Raw genomic sequence first — 15,550 nt, forward strand, 5'->3', positions numbered from 1 at the left:
ATATCCCGATATGTATTGTATCTGACGTGTAATCCACTCTTAATTATTACAAGAGAGATATAATTGCCCGTTGCATTTGTCCAAGTTGTGATGTGATAAGTTTACCTGACCTGTTGGGAATCATTTCTTATTCCCTCAAGCTCAGCAAGTACTCTGCCAAACAGCATTACTGCGCCGTCACTTGTATGTTCAATGCGACAATGGGTTGTTAATATTAAATTTTATTACGAATTCTGATCTTAATTCTATACCACAACTATTTTTGTTGTATACCAGTCATCCCAGTTTTCTATTTCTGTTTGTACTTAATATCCTCCCAATCACTGACTACATGTATTTTACAATGAATAAAAACGTTCCGATTTAATAGATTTGCTGCACTGCGCTGACATTATATCAATCATTGTCATGGGCAAAATATTGCATGTCTTGTAACATTTGTAAATTGATTAAGCTGTGATTTCAGTGACAAATTCATCAAAACTGCATCTATCGATTCCATTTCTACACACAATAAATAAAGCTTTTCTCCGAATTGAAACCGTAATCTGTAATGGAAAGGTAGTACAGAATGTCATTTATATATATGAATAAGAGTGGATGGTTGTCAGTTTCTTGATCAGGTTATCAAAATTACTACGCTTATCAGCTTTAATGACACATAAAAATGCTTCAATGGAAAGAATAAAAGTTTGGGTCACCGTGCATCTAAGAGATATAAGAAGAAAAAACTGTAAAAAACTGATGAATTTTGATCTTTTTTGTTCTTTTTGTTTTCAATTATATTTCTAGATGATTTGAAGTACTACTTTGAAAATTTTTGTTTTTGATACTGCTTTCTAACAAAAGTTTTGCAAAGAAATAATATTGAGTAATTAAAATATAGCTGATACCATTAAATCAAATGTATTCTTTTTGCCGATTTTATTTAAGAAAAAATATATCTCGTCCAGTGATTTGTCGTTTTATAAATCATTGTTTGGAGTTCGGATGCGAAGGAATTATATCACGAGGGCGCAGCCCGAGTGATATAATAACACGCATCTGAACGACAAACAATGACTTATTCAAGTGCAAATCACTAAATGAGATATATTATTTCGATTTTAACACGTTACCAAGGATTTTTTAAGTACTCCTTGACGACATTCATTAAATATTTGCTCGTTTTCAGTTGGTTTCTTTTCCAGCGCGACGCTATGCCGTTTGACGACATGACGTAATAATTGTGACGTCAGAACAGTGATTTGTTGTATAATAATTCACTGTTTTCTGCCGTGTCTAATAGGAAAATGAATCGGATCGTGTTAGAATTACCGTTTTACCAGCCCTTTATTTATCAACCACTTTTACAATTTGTTTAACAAGTCAACTAGCCTAAACTTTAGAATTCATTAATATTGGCAGACAGAATGAACATTGTTATCACAGGAAAATTATACGATTCCTCAGTTGACATGAACACATATACACATAGCTTTTGCACAACGATTTCTTTATGGAGATGACAGACTATTTTAGAATGAATGCAGATGTTTATCGAAAAACAAGAAAAGGTTGATTGTTTTAATTTTCACAGTTTTACAGTGTTTGTAAAATGAAAGTTACTTTGAGAAGTTAACTGAAACGAAAACCTATATTGAATATTCTGTAAATACTCATTTAAGTGGTAAATTGTAATCATCATTTCAAAACTTATGTCAGACGTGTTTGTCAGTTCACAATGTTATTTTTGTACACTTAACACATATTTTACATGATACTTTCCGAAAATGTCAAAGCGTATACCAAAATTGTCACTGTCTTTTGTAACCGACGAAGATGATGAAAAAAAAAAATACACATGCCCGAAATAATGCCTGTAGAGTGCACATAGAGATTTGCTTTAGTTAACCGTAACTTACAGCTTCAAGATCGCCATAGAGCTCTGTCAATTTTACAAAACGAAACAAACTCGTAGATAGCAATGCTTCCAAATAATCTTCTTTCATTACAGTTTGAGTTTATATCAGTATTTTATATCCAGTTTGCAAGTAATCTAGACCATTTACGGTGATCAGATGTCGTCTACTGTCCCGTTTTCATTCATTTATTGAAAGATAGACAAGAAATGAAATAAAACTCTTCTTGTTTGCTGACGTGTCAGAAATAATTAAATCAATCATTTGACTATATCTTACAAAAATATTTATTGGCTTGCTATATTAAGGCTAGTCCGTTAAAATGTCATTTCGATTTTTCTACATTTATTCGTGTCGTAGAAAGGCAAGAACAATATGAGTAATGAAGATTTTTAGGCAAATCGAATTATCATGAAGTGTACAAAATATTTTGTTTTTGACTGTCGGATTTATGTTACTGCATTGAATAATTATTTGTAAAATGTTAATAGAAACCATTATGAGAATAAAAATATAACATATCTACAAATGAATACATTATGGAACATACGTTTGGCTAAATATGGAGCGTTTAAGAAGATATGGGGCTGTTCACTTACGGTACCTACCGAATATTTTCAAGTAACGCAAGTAGAAATAAACACTGATGTCTTAACTGCTTTTTATAAAATAAGATTAAACCTAATTTTTTACCAATATAAGCTAATATAATTTATTTGATGAATAACTTAATACACATATCGAATGGAATTTTCATTTCCTTGCAGTTATTTGTCTTTGATTTGCCCTGTAAGTCCTTTTGTAATTTGTCTCATGTCTGAAGTAATAAAACAAAGCATCTGGCGAAAGGACAAATTGGTCTAGATCACAATATTGCTGCGAGACTGATAACATATATTCATCAGTTGACTGGTGTTCTATAAAATATAGACTTGTGACAAAACATTAAGCTTTTAAATGTATTAAATGCATTTATTAGATATATCATCATGTCTAAGGTGTAAGATTAATTGAGTTAGATCACAAACTGTTGACGGATTGCAATAAATAGAATAAATCCTCTTTAGTTTTACATATTACCGGAGGTTCAAATTTGACTATAGTCACATGTTCGTTGACTATATCAAGTAAATGTACGAATCTGTCTAATATTGAATATCATGCTGTGCCATATAACCATGCTTGAATATTTCTTATATGTGGTTTAACTCTGTTGCGTTTAAACAATATTTCAATAATGGAGCAGCAGACAATGTTACTTGATTCCGTTTAAATATAAGTTAAGATGAGATACAGTAAACAAAACGTAAACTTGTACGAAATGCAGAAGTAGATGCATTTCCATCAGTTCTCATTTCGTGTTGCAAATATATATAATCTATTCTACACTGATGAATTATTGATGCTCTAAGGTAGGAACTGTATTCATACTGGCAGCATTAAGTTCCAAATTAATTCAAAATTAATTCCTATGATCTCCATTGGGTGCATTTGTGACATAGTTATCAACAAAGGTTCATAGGTCAGAATGTGATACTGCTTGTTGTGTATCACTTTGATGTTTTGAATCAGCATCTGGAAGTGGCTGTTTCAACAGAATTTGGAAGGGATTTACTAAGTCTTAATTTGAAATGAATAAAGATTTGTGTTTCGATGACACTGAAATTTCTATTATTTCTACTTTAAAATATAAGATTCCATGTTTGATCTAGCCTTGTCTCTAACAATTTGCCGGTATACAACATTTAACTGCTTGCTTTAATGAGAACACATGAAACGGAATATAGTGGAAACAGTAGCTTATGTATATTGCGTGCATACATTTTTGCTTAGAAATGTGACAACTGGTTAAATTATATGAACTGCAATAGGCAGAAAAATGGCGCTTAAAAGTGTACAATATTGTGCAGTTTTGTTTGGAATGTTGTACTTGGGTGTTAATTCAGCACTAAAAAATGAAATTGGACACCCGTGTCCTGAGTGTTATTTTTTCAACATAATTAAAAAGCTGCACACATAAAAAGGACATCCAACGAGGTGTGTATTTCATTCTTGGTATTATCGGTTTTATAGAAACGATCTTGTTATGCTTTTTTATTTCGCAATATCCTAGTAGGCATGTCGGCGATAAGCAATATGATTAAGAGGTCCATAGCTAAGATTTTTCCTCTTTTCTTGTGAAACTATATTCATCACAAGCATCTACAATTCTTTAATACAAGAACGAATTATTTGTTGCGGAGGAGAAAGATATGCTTGACGTTAAAGAAATGCTTAATCTGAACACTTAAATGTACTATTGTCTTGAGAGAAATTAATTGACTAATCAAATCAAATCAAATCAAATCAAACAAGACAAAACATAATCAACATGATCAAATAAATGATACATCATTTAAATAAATCAGTACTACTGATTCAACTAGAATCGGAGCTCCTTATTTTGTCAGTAAACACACATACACAAACCCCTTCATCGTGAAGTTAACTATAGTGAAACATTCAAATAGTATTAGAACGTTCATGTATAGAAGTTAAAAATCAATGTCTTTATCTTTACATTTAGAAGGCACAACATTGAAGAGAGTTGTGCATGGACATTGTTATCCGGGGGTCTAGACATGAAAAAGTTTGCTTCGTTCTCTTGTATTGTTTTCAAATATTAACCTATAGCCTGCTTGCGACAAGTGGTTCTGACTTTGCGACATGGGCTGCACAGTTCGCTATTTAGTCAGCAATTTTCAATGAACACCCCTTCGAATAATAAATGGTATTGCCCAAATTGAATGATGGAGCAGTCGATTTTAGAATTTTAGCAGGCTAAGGGTTAAAATTAAACGCTTACATTTTAAAAGTTGTTAGCAGTTTGCATATGCACCAAGAAGAGTTCTTATGAATATAACTGGGAGTCTTTCTGTTGTCTGTGTCTTCAATAATTTGATATGAAATAAATGATTGAAAATATGCCTGAAGACAATCATCAAAAAGCTGACTATGGTAATGAACCGTGTTTTATTCTTGATTAAATGTCTCCGGGGCATTGTTAAGACGATATTATCTGTCAATGCTGTACTGGTTGTGTAATGTGTTGATAAAAGGAAGATAGATGATTTACATTATGTAAGTACTATAATATGAGACCCAGTTTCGTTGAATCCTTATAATTTTGCTGTTTTTTCCTAGATATACTTAATTATAACGTTTTGCATCTAAGGTTTGATAAAGACACTATTTTTCAAAAATATCTTTCAGTTTAAATCTTTTTTTTAAATATAAATTATTATATGAAATCACTTAGACCTGCGATCTTACAGCATTAAGTACTGTTCCTTATAATGCAAAAAATATATTTGCGCGTTTTGCCAATTAATTGTAAATCAAAATTAATTGTAAAGCAATTTATCACTAGAGCGCAAGCCGTCCGTCCTGTAAAACTCTGTGAAGGGAAACAGCATTTCAATTACCCGGGAAGCATTTAACCATCATATCTTTCCATTAATCTTACACAACACTGTGCTATTTGTGACAGAGTTAAACACTCTATTTCATATCCACCTGTTTGTGTGGCCTTACAACGAGATGCATGAGAAAAATGGAGAGAGACCAATAAGGCGAAAACGTTTGGTATGTAACAAAAATATATTCATTAACTGATGTTCTTGATAGGTGAGCGTGTCTATTAACTCTTAAGTAGTCGTTTGTTGCGGATATGTCCCAACACCGAAGACATGATGAAACATAACATAGATATACGAGCGAAATCCATTTACATGAATCTAAACATTGGCTGATTTAAAAGACATAGCAAAATTAGATCGAGTTAGATATTGATACATTTAACCATATCAGTTGCAAAATCAGTATACAAAATATTTGGAAGAGTTATATCCCTGATGGCAGTATGATTTCAGACAGAGCGAAACTGATTTATTATGTTACAAAATTAAGAACACTTCGACTTCCATAAAATTAATACGGAAACTTTTCTTTGCATTTTAGTGTTGCAATTACGTAAATGTACTATAGTACGTATCACAATGTACTCTATCAGAAGGTAGAATATATTCTAATTCACTTGAAAACGTAGGCGAAATACTATATTTCGATATTTGTTACAGTTTATATGTTATGCAAAAAAGACATAGTGAGTAAAGAACAGTAATGCATAAAGGTGTTAGACAGAGGGACATCGCGACTTTTCAAAATATAGCAGGCAAAATTGTGAGATATCCAAATGTTACTGTTAAGGAATGGACATTTGAATAATTATGTCATTTACGTAAAAGGAAATCTTACAAGCTAACTATTGTTCATAAAGTTTTTTAGCAGCCTTCATGTATACAAAATGAATAGCTTCACGATTTGCTAATTCTCTTTGGATTTTTCTATACTTACTTAAACAGCTTATAATTTCGGGTCGACGAAAGGGATGCTTAAGATATTTATAGATATGATTAAGTATGTATATACAGACAATAACTTGACTAAAATATTGCTTTTGAACCTTGTTCAGAGCTGATAAAATACACTACAAATGTTGAAACTCGGTTGTGTTTAAATCACATAGTTTCGATTATTTTCCTTAACGTTTTTCTCTCAGTTTTAGAGCGCTTCCACACAGTTTGTTTGAAAGCAGCTTATTTAGACAGTCCGCTTATATGGTAAGAAGCTATCATTCCTGTCGAAACACCAGTTTACTGACCTGCAGAAAAGTTAATTACTAGCTGTAGTGAGTTTTATTGGGCTGTTTACTTAGCATTTTGGAATGAATTGACACGCAACCGTTCCTATTGGTAAAAGTATATTGTATGGAACTATCAGTTAGTATAGTTATTTTGTTGCTAAACTTTATAGCCATTTATCACCAAAACAATGGTTAATAGCAATAAAATTATACGATAAAAATGTGATATCCAAGCCTCAGCTTAAGAAGACTTTAAGCTTCATCTTAAGAAGTCTGTTAAAACAGAATCACCATTGATAGTGATTATCTTAATTCAACAGCCTTAAAATGCTTAAAGTCTCACAAAGATTGTAATTTTATGTTACGAACAGAGAACGAAGCTGTCGAAGCAGAGAGTATGCATAATGACATTGTTACGAAGCATTACTTTCAATATTACGCCATATCTTATACATAAAGGGAGGTGACCAAAAACAACAGATTCAGTAATTCTACTTCCTACTATTTGAGCTTAATACTATTATTGAAAGTTTAAACAAATATATGAGAAAACAATCATCGACTGTAAGATTTAACAAATTGTATCTGTGTTTGTAAAACAACTGTGGCCTGAGATAAAAGATGCACAGGAAAAGATTAACAAAAATAAAAGCGTCTTGGGATGCTGCAAAATTCAAGCTAGTCATACATGTAACATCACTGAAAGTGTTCCAATGTACTGTAATTTATTGTCTGTCATAGGTTAGAAAACAATATTAATTTACATAAGTACCTGTGTATATGCCTACAATATTATGTAATGCATCATGTCTGTCAAAGGTTAGAAAGCGATAGTAGTATTCTTTTATATACGTACACGTATATACACCAACAACGTTATCATTATTATTGTCTCTCATAAATAATTAAAATATAGTTAATATTCATTTAAACATGTACACTGATACAACTGCTTCGTTTTTGCTCCTGAATACTTTCTAATAATACAATATTCTAAAAAACTATATGATTCCTTGTGGATTTGTAGAACATCTCCAAACTGTCTGAGATACGTGTGTCTATGTAATAACACTGACAACAGTTTAACTACAAAAATAATTGAGTTTTCTCGGGAAAATCGTCATGGTAATGAATCATGTCGATTTCATATAACATGTCTATGTGGTATTGTTAAGGAAATATGACACGTCTTCTGTCGTTATCTAACTTGTAAATAGATTTTAGTTTTGGGTGCTCTGTTGGCTAATAAAACACGTTTTGTTTTCGTTCAGATGCGTAGTATTCTAATCACGAAGGCTTCGCATGAGTGATTAGATTACTGCGCATCTGAACTCAAAACCGTGTTTTATTTGCCAACAAAGCACAGAAAACTTAAAATCTATTTCCATTCTAACACATCTGAATTACATCAGGAAGTGATACTAATCTGGAATCCTTTGTAAGGCGTTAATGGACGCAGTAAACCGGAATTATAACCAAAAGTAGGTTATTTTGCGAAACGTGTTTTAATCGACAAGACAAAACACGGTAAAATCCTTCTTTATATAAAAGAAAATCTTAAAAGTGTCTGAATACTTTTTTATAAAAGGAATTCAGAAGATAAAGAACATGGCGAAATACTTGAAAACAATCCTTTAACCGCTTCTTGCTGCCGTGTTGATATTCCTGTGTCAAATATACCACATACCACAGACCAAATATTCTACTGCTAATTACAGACATTTCTGCCGACAGTCATTTTTTTTATGCTTACTAGTAGAATAAACTCAATACATTCCATCTGTACAAATGAAGATACATGTATATAAATCAAATAATAGAAAATAACTGACCAACCTAGCTTCTAGGTAATCATAATTTATGTACATGCATATATTACTTGACCCTATATTAAACCTACTTTTGTTGACTTTAAGGAAATTGACCTCCAGATTGTAAGGAAACAACAACAAAAAAGAAAAAGAAACGTTTCGATGTCAGAAAATTATTGCTTTATTTCGTACAAAATACGAAAGGTTTGAGTTTTAATATCTGACAGATTATATTTTATGAAAACACATACGAATTAGTTGTTTTTGCTTTTTCTTCATTAAAAAAAACACAAGCGTTCATAACGGTTTAACGGAGTAAACTGCATTAAGTTTACTATAAAATTTCATATTAATCTGTGCATTAGTGTACAAAACAAAATGTGTTACAAGTTAAAGTGAAAATCAAAAATTCTCAAGAAGCACTGTAAACCAATATTTCTTGTAATCGTAATTCAATAGTGTTTCACTGTCATGTCACGTGTATTGCATCACAAACAATATTGAATTACCATGCTAATAGATGTCAGTGCCTAGACCCGTCTGGTACAAATAAATTAGGACAAAATGCTTTTATCTAAATGAACAGAAAACGTCAAGTGTGTTTTCATTACGGATGTATACATGTTTTGTTCTAGATAAGCTTCTACGATTTTAGGATAACCATGAAGCTGAAATCAATGCGAATTCTTTCTCGAGCACAGTATAATACATGATCTGAATATTTGTGTTAAAAATGTGCTAAATGTACAATTTAACCGCATGCAAAATGTAGAAAATGCAAAAGGACTCTATACAATGACAAAATTAGAAAGAAAAAAAAGCATTCTAATAAACAGTATCATAGGCATGTAATTTTGTTGCTTCGACTAAAACGACTATTTCAGCGGGACATAAATCAGTGCACGTCAAATTCAGTGAGATGAATTATAAAATGAAAAATATTGATTTAGATTAACGCAGCCACGAAAAAGTGATTCTTTTATGAATATAGATAAATTAACATTCAATTTACCTAAAAATGTATGACTACTTAGTAGAAACCGTCTGTATATAAAAAATACATTTTACTAAGCCTTTGAAATAAGCTGAAAATGGCTCGTTTCTTTGATATATTTAAAGTGCTCTCGCTTGGAATTGTGTTCAAAGGCGTTATTTTTGCATCACGGAATGGAATTGGACACCCATGCCCGGAGTGCTATATATTTAACATGAGACAGAAAGCACTACCCACAAACAGAACATCTAGTGAAGTACGTATGTTTTATTGTCAATATTTAACTGTTCAAATGATATATTTTGATACTATATCAATTTAATCAAAACGATATGAAACAATTTGCAATATTTAAATGTCAAACTGCACACCTGCTTCTTGAGGTTTTTAATTATCTAATTGGATTATGTAAATGACAGGTCAAATTAATTGTCAAACGAAAATTCATCAAACAGTTTGGCAACTTCAATGTAACTTGCTCTATTCAAATATTCGAACAAAAAACTTTCAACTCAATCTGTTTCAAACAAGAATTACATGATTACATGAAAGGAAACTTACTTGGGTATGGTTTAAAAACCTCTAATAATCATGAGTTTACTTTTACCCCCAACGCCTTTAAAAATTATGAGTACCCTGAATACACCTTTTCCTCCCAATCATCAAATACTCATGAATGACATTTTTAAGTTATCAAATTATCATGAATCTTGTTTAACCTCTAAATTCTATAACAACCACGTACATTGTATACACGTTAATCTCTAAATGAGCCGTGCCATAGGAATACCAACATAGTGGCTTTGCGACCAGCATGGATCCAGACCAGCCTGCGCATCCGCGCAGTCTGGTCAGGATCCATGCTGTTCGCTAACAGTTTCTCTAATTGTAATAGGCTTTGAAAGCAAACAGCATGGATCCTGACCAGACTGCGCGGATGCGCAGGCTGGTCTGGATCCATGCTGGTCGCAAACCCACTATGTTGGTTTTCTCATGGCGCGGCTCAAATAATCTAATAAGCAGGACTATTTTTTACCTTAATTTCTTTCAGCCAGTAATATATCAATATTTCAATTATCAAAATGGTTCAGTGAGTTGAGGTTGAGGTAACCACAAAAAAAAATGATTGGAAAACAATGTTTTACTATCTGCTAGCCTCTTGTCACCATTTTTTTTCCAACTTTATAAGTAAATAATATATTTCTTACTTTGTACTCTGTTATCAAGATATTAGCGACAATAACTGTCTGATCAATGAAACTTAAAATTATTATTGGAACATACATAATTGAAGTTTAGCCTGGAGATGATGTCAGAAATAATGGTAATAGACTATCTCTATATCTGTATTGTATAAACTTGATGCCATATACCACTTTGGTATGATTTATTGATATAAAAAGGATACGTTAACGCTTAGCCTTACATTTTGAGAGGAAAATTCAAACAACACCACGTCATAGAAAGAAAGGGTTGTTTCACATGAAAATTGAACAGCAAATGAAACATTTATATTTCTCCAACACAATTGTCAGAATTATGATATGTACATTGAACTTAGGAAAAGGAATGCATAAAGGGGCCACAGATTCGGATAATTCAGTTCCTTTAAAAACTCACTTTTTTCAAAGCCATGCTATATGTATTGGCTTTGATGCATTTAAAATTATGTCCCAATGCTTAGCTTTCATATACCTAGGTGGATCAGAGTTTTCAGCAATTGTTTAGTTTTATTTCTTACATTCATTTGTAAAGGGGGGACAACTTTTTCAGAATAGTTTAAGTATCCTTCGCACAGGATCATAAGTAATGGTCAGGTATATTGTTAGTAAAGATTTTATTTGTTTGTAAAAGATTTCTTGTTTTGATGATATTCTGCTTAACCTTAACTATATTTTTCCTAATCCTATTTTAATTTTTGAGGATGAAGTTTTAAACAGAAATCAAATTTGGTTACTTTGATCTCCGTTTCCCTTAGTGCAGATATGTTGATATGTTTTCTTAAAAAAATTGAGTTCTATGAAAATTACTTGCGCTCTTCCACTCTTCGACGTATCCAACGAAGATAAAATATAAATGAATATGGAAAGCACAAAGCAATATTTATATCCAAAACTATTTAATACGGTAGAATTTGAAGCGTTTGACGTAACACATTTTCAAAACAAAGGCAAAGGTAAGCTCTATACAGCTTAGCTACCGAGTTCCATTACACATACAGGTATCAAGGAGCAGATATCTACCCCGCCCCGCTCCTGGAACAACCCTTTAAATGCTAATTACCAATTCCAGTTTTCACGACTTTGGTAGGACACACGCTGCCAGGAGTGAAAGCCCCGGCCTCGCGCATTTAAAGCGGACCTCTTTCTGTCAGATATGGATATGGCTGGATCATTAATTTTTGGTTTTGATTATTTTGCAGTAATGTTCATTAACTGTTGGTTTTGTAAAATATTAAATGTAACCGTTTTCATACCGTTAAGAGACTGTCTCAATAAGAAAGGATAGGTTGTTATCCGTTTTATGTTTGTAAATTCATATAATTTGTTTTCGATATTTATTCGGTACCCATGGGAAATATCATTGTGTCAACAATACGACACCGAAGAAAACAAATATATGATCACAAAACGTACACAGGCCTATAGTGTTTTAAATGTAATATTTGTACCACAACAAACGAGAATACTCAAAGGTACAGCAACTTTATGTGAAACAAGTTTTGATCAAACACGCAACCATCATTTCCATTAGTTGCCATTTTTTTCTATAAAAAGTCACTGGCAAAAACGGTCTACATGATTCACGTTTTTAATGGCTTTCAAGACAATAGAAAAACTATTGCCCGAGATCCGAATGATACATTTTTAATAAAATTATATCAGAAAAAATGATTTTCAGTTTTGAACTATATCAAGTCAAAAACACAAACTTTTGAACATGGTGTCTTATTTTTCACTATTTTCATTCAAGAGGTAGGTATATCTTGCAATACGAAGATATAAATGAAATATTTAAACCATACTGTTCAAATATATATCTTTTGTATGGGTTTTTTTGATAATTAATCACTGTTTGTTTTCTTTCGTTGATTAATGTTCAAAAAGGGGTATGGTGACCGATAACTGCCATGTCCCGTGTTAGCAGAGCGAAAGGCAGTTGAAGAAATTATATCTTGGCAAATAAGCCTTTGGTAATAGAACACCATTTTCCTATCCGCAACCACAAAAAAATCGATGACAAAATATGTGTAGTTGGCGACTGTTTTATCGTCATTTCGTGAGAAAGTTGTCGAGTTGTCGTGCTGTAGTCTACTTGTGTATTCTCCCTAGCTGAAAGCAGTCATTGTAAGCAAGATCTAGCATAAGCATGCGATACATTACATTTCGAAGCATCATAGATTACTTGTAAATTCAAAGAGACTGGTTGACAAGAATTTGGCAGACCAATAAACAAAGATGAATTATAGCCTCACAGAGAGGTCATAGCGTGAGACATGTTCGCACTGTGCCAAAACGTAAGAGAGAATGCAATCCATTTTAACACATGGAGCTATAAAGGTTTTCCTTTACGTAGAAAATTAGAATATTGTGAGTAGAAAACACTGCTTGTTTTTTCAGTATTGTCGGTACAAAGTAGTTTTGGGGCCTTCAGAGGCAACCGTTTTAACTATACCTCGTGTCTTAATTAAGACAAATTGTAGGAACTAAATCAATTCCAAAACCAAATAATGCAATCCTTGATGTCTTAATTAAGGCTGCGAAATTCTAAACTTGGTCACTGAACTAAAAAAATAGTACGCTGATTGAATTAAATCTGACAGTCGTAAACCTAATACAGATATTTGATTTTAAGATAAAAGAATGTTATTCATTGAAATGTTTTGTTTTAAATGCAAAGTAAATATGCAGCATAGGAATGTTCACGTGAAAATGAGCCGCACCATGAGAAAATCATCATAGTACATTTGCGAGCTGCATGAATCTAGACCAGCGGATACGCAGGGTGGTCGGGATACATGCTGTTCGTTCACGGTTTTTCTAATTGCAATATGCTTTGAAAGCAAATAGCATGCACCCTGACCAGTCTGCGCGGATGCGCAGGCTGGTCTGGATCCATGCTGGTCGCAAATGCACTATGTTGACTTTCTCATGGTGCGGCTCAAATATTTGATATTTACAAAGCAAACATAGAACAAACCGAGAAAAATACTTCAGACACTAGTGACCAAACAAATAAATATTTGAAAACAGAGGGCATGGTCTTAAGACGGACAGAAGAGAAAACAAAATATTGACAGTTGATAACATCTAGGAAACACTTTTATATTGAGAACCCTCTCTCATACGTATTCTAAACATCGGTGTGATTAAAGAGCACAGTTGGGAATTGTACTGTTTTTCTGTGTCATCTCTTGGGTCAAGGTCACACTGTTCAAATGGGTAGAATCCTCTTTTATAGTCTTTGCTCTCTTAGGCATATCATAGGCATAGGAAATAGAGATCAATATAATTGCACCTTTACTAATCCTACCAGGTGTTCTGTATTACAAAAGTGCTTCTATTGTGACATTTTGATACAAACAAAACTGTATTATCTGCACTATTATTTACTTACTGGTACTTCATTTTATTATTGGCTTGTTAAAAGTTAATTTTTTACCATATGTAAGTTGACAAAATCATAGGAACCATCCATGTTCTGAGGGGTAAATCAAACACAAATGAATAAATCCTAAATGTTTTTGTTGTGCAAAAAAGTATGATATTGTGTCTAAAACAGTTTTCATTTTCCACTCAATTGTGTAATTGCAAGGGAAGTAAACTAATACATATCGCTGCTTATAAGTACTAGCCGAAGGCAAGAGTTGTCATTCATTGTGGATCAAAACTTTAAATTGAAAATTAAAACTTCTGTTATTGATATTAACAAAACTATCATAAACTTAACATTTGTGAAATCATTTTTGGTTATTTCAAGGACTTGGAAATCAATTTCTAGGCTTATTTAATGTATTACTGTCATAGAAAATTTTAGGGTCAATCTCTATATCATATCAGGGAGAATAAATGCATTTTAGTTTAACACAAGCTTCTCCTTCATAGCTCTCGAATTGTCGGAATGTTGACATTACTTCGTTTATAAGTAAAAAGTAATCTTGACATATTTTGGTAACGGGTATCTTCTTTGGAAAAGTTATCTTCGTTGGGAAAGTGAATATGCCATGAGTAAACCAAGGCATTATTTTCAACTAAACATAATGGAGAAAAAATAATCCTGTCACTGTAATGCCAAATCAATAGTGTTTTGATTTTTGAAATTCTTGGTTATAGTTGATGAAAACAGATTTAAATAGGTCATCTGGGGATTCAAATCATGATACCGGAAATACCTTAAATTTCGAGATAAGTCAGGACAATAGATTTTCCCTCAATTAGCAATATTTTCATTTTGAAGGATAACAAGGTATAGTTTTATGTTTACTGAAAATATCTACAACGAACAATAAATTTATGGTATCCTCTTGGGTTGCTACTTATAATTCAACAATAAAAAGTAAGTATAAGACACAACATGGTCGTCTAACGAGCATAATAAGAACGTTTACTTTTAAAATCACAATGACGCCTTAATGATTTTGCCACTAAGGTTCTGTGTAGCAATTGCATATGCAGTACTTTAAACAAAAGTGTATAAACTCTTTCTTTTTTCTCAAACTTGAGCAGCAAGTTTCAGTACTGCCCACGACTTCAGGAGGATAAGCATTATGTATTGAAAATAGAGGAATTACAACCATCTGTTACTTGCACTGTTGATAACCAATGGTTGATGAAGTTCCTATTTTGTAATAATCATTACAAAGCTCAAGCGCCCTCTCTAGAGAACGACATGACAATAAACACAAGTCTAACTTCTATCCAAATTCAAAATATGTTCAACCAATTAAATTAATGAAGAGACATACTGTAATTGATTGAGATCTTTTTATTCCCTTTGATAGAAGCACCAGCGGGGACTTATGGCTTATTCCCTAACCATTTCCTCACGCCTGTCAGGCGCAGACACACAAAGTAAGATCCAAATATAACTTTGAAAACAAAAGATTTCTTTTCAAGAATCTTTGTACATGGATGGATGAAAATATGAAAAATACGGGCGT

This window comes from Mercenaria mercenaria, chromosome 15, assembly GCF_021730395.1.
Source record: "Mercenaria mercenaria strain notata chromosome 15, MADL_Memer_1, whole genome shotgun sequence".
NCBI lineage: Eukaryota > Metazoa > Mollusca > Bivalvia > Venerida > Veneridae > Mercenaria > Mercenaria mercenaria.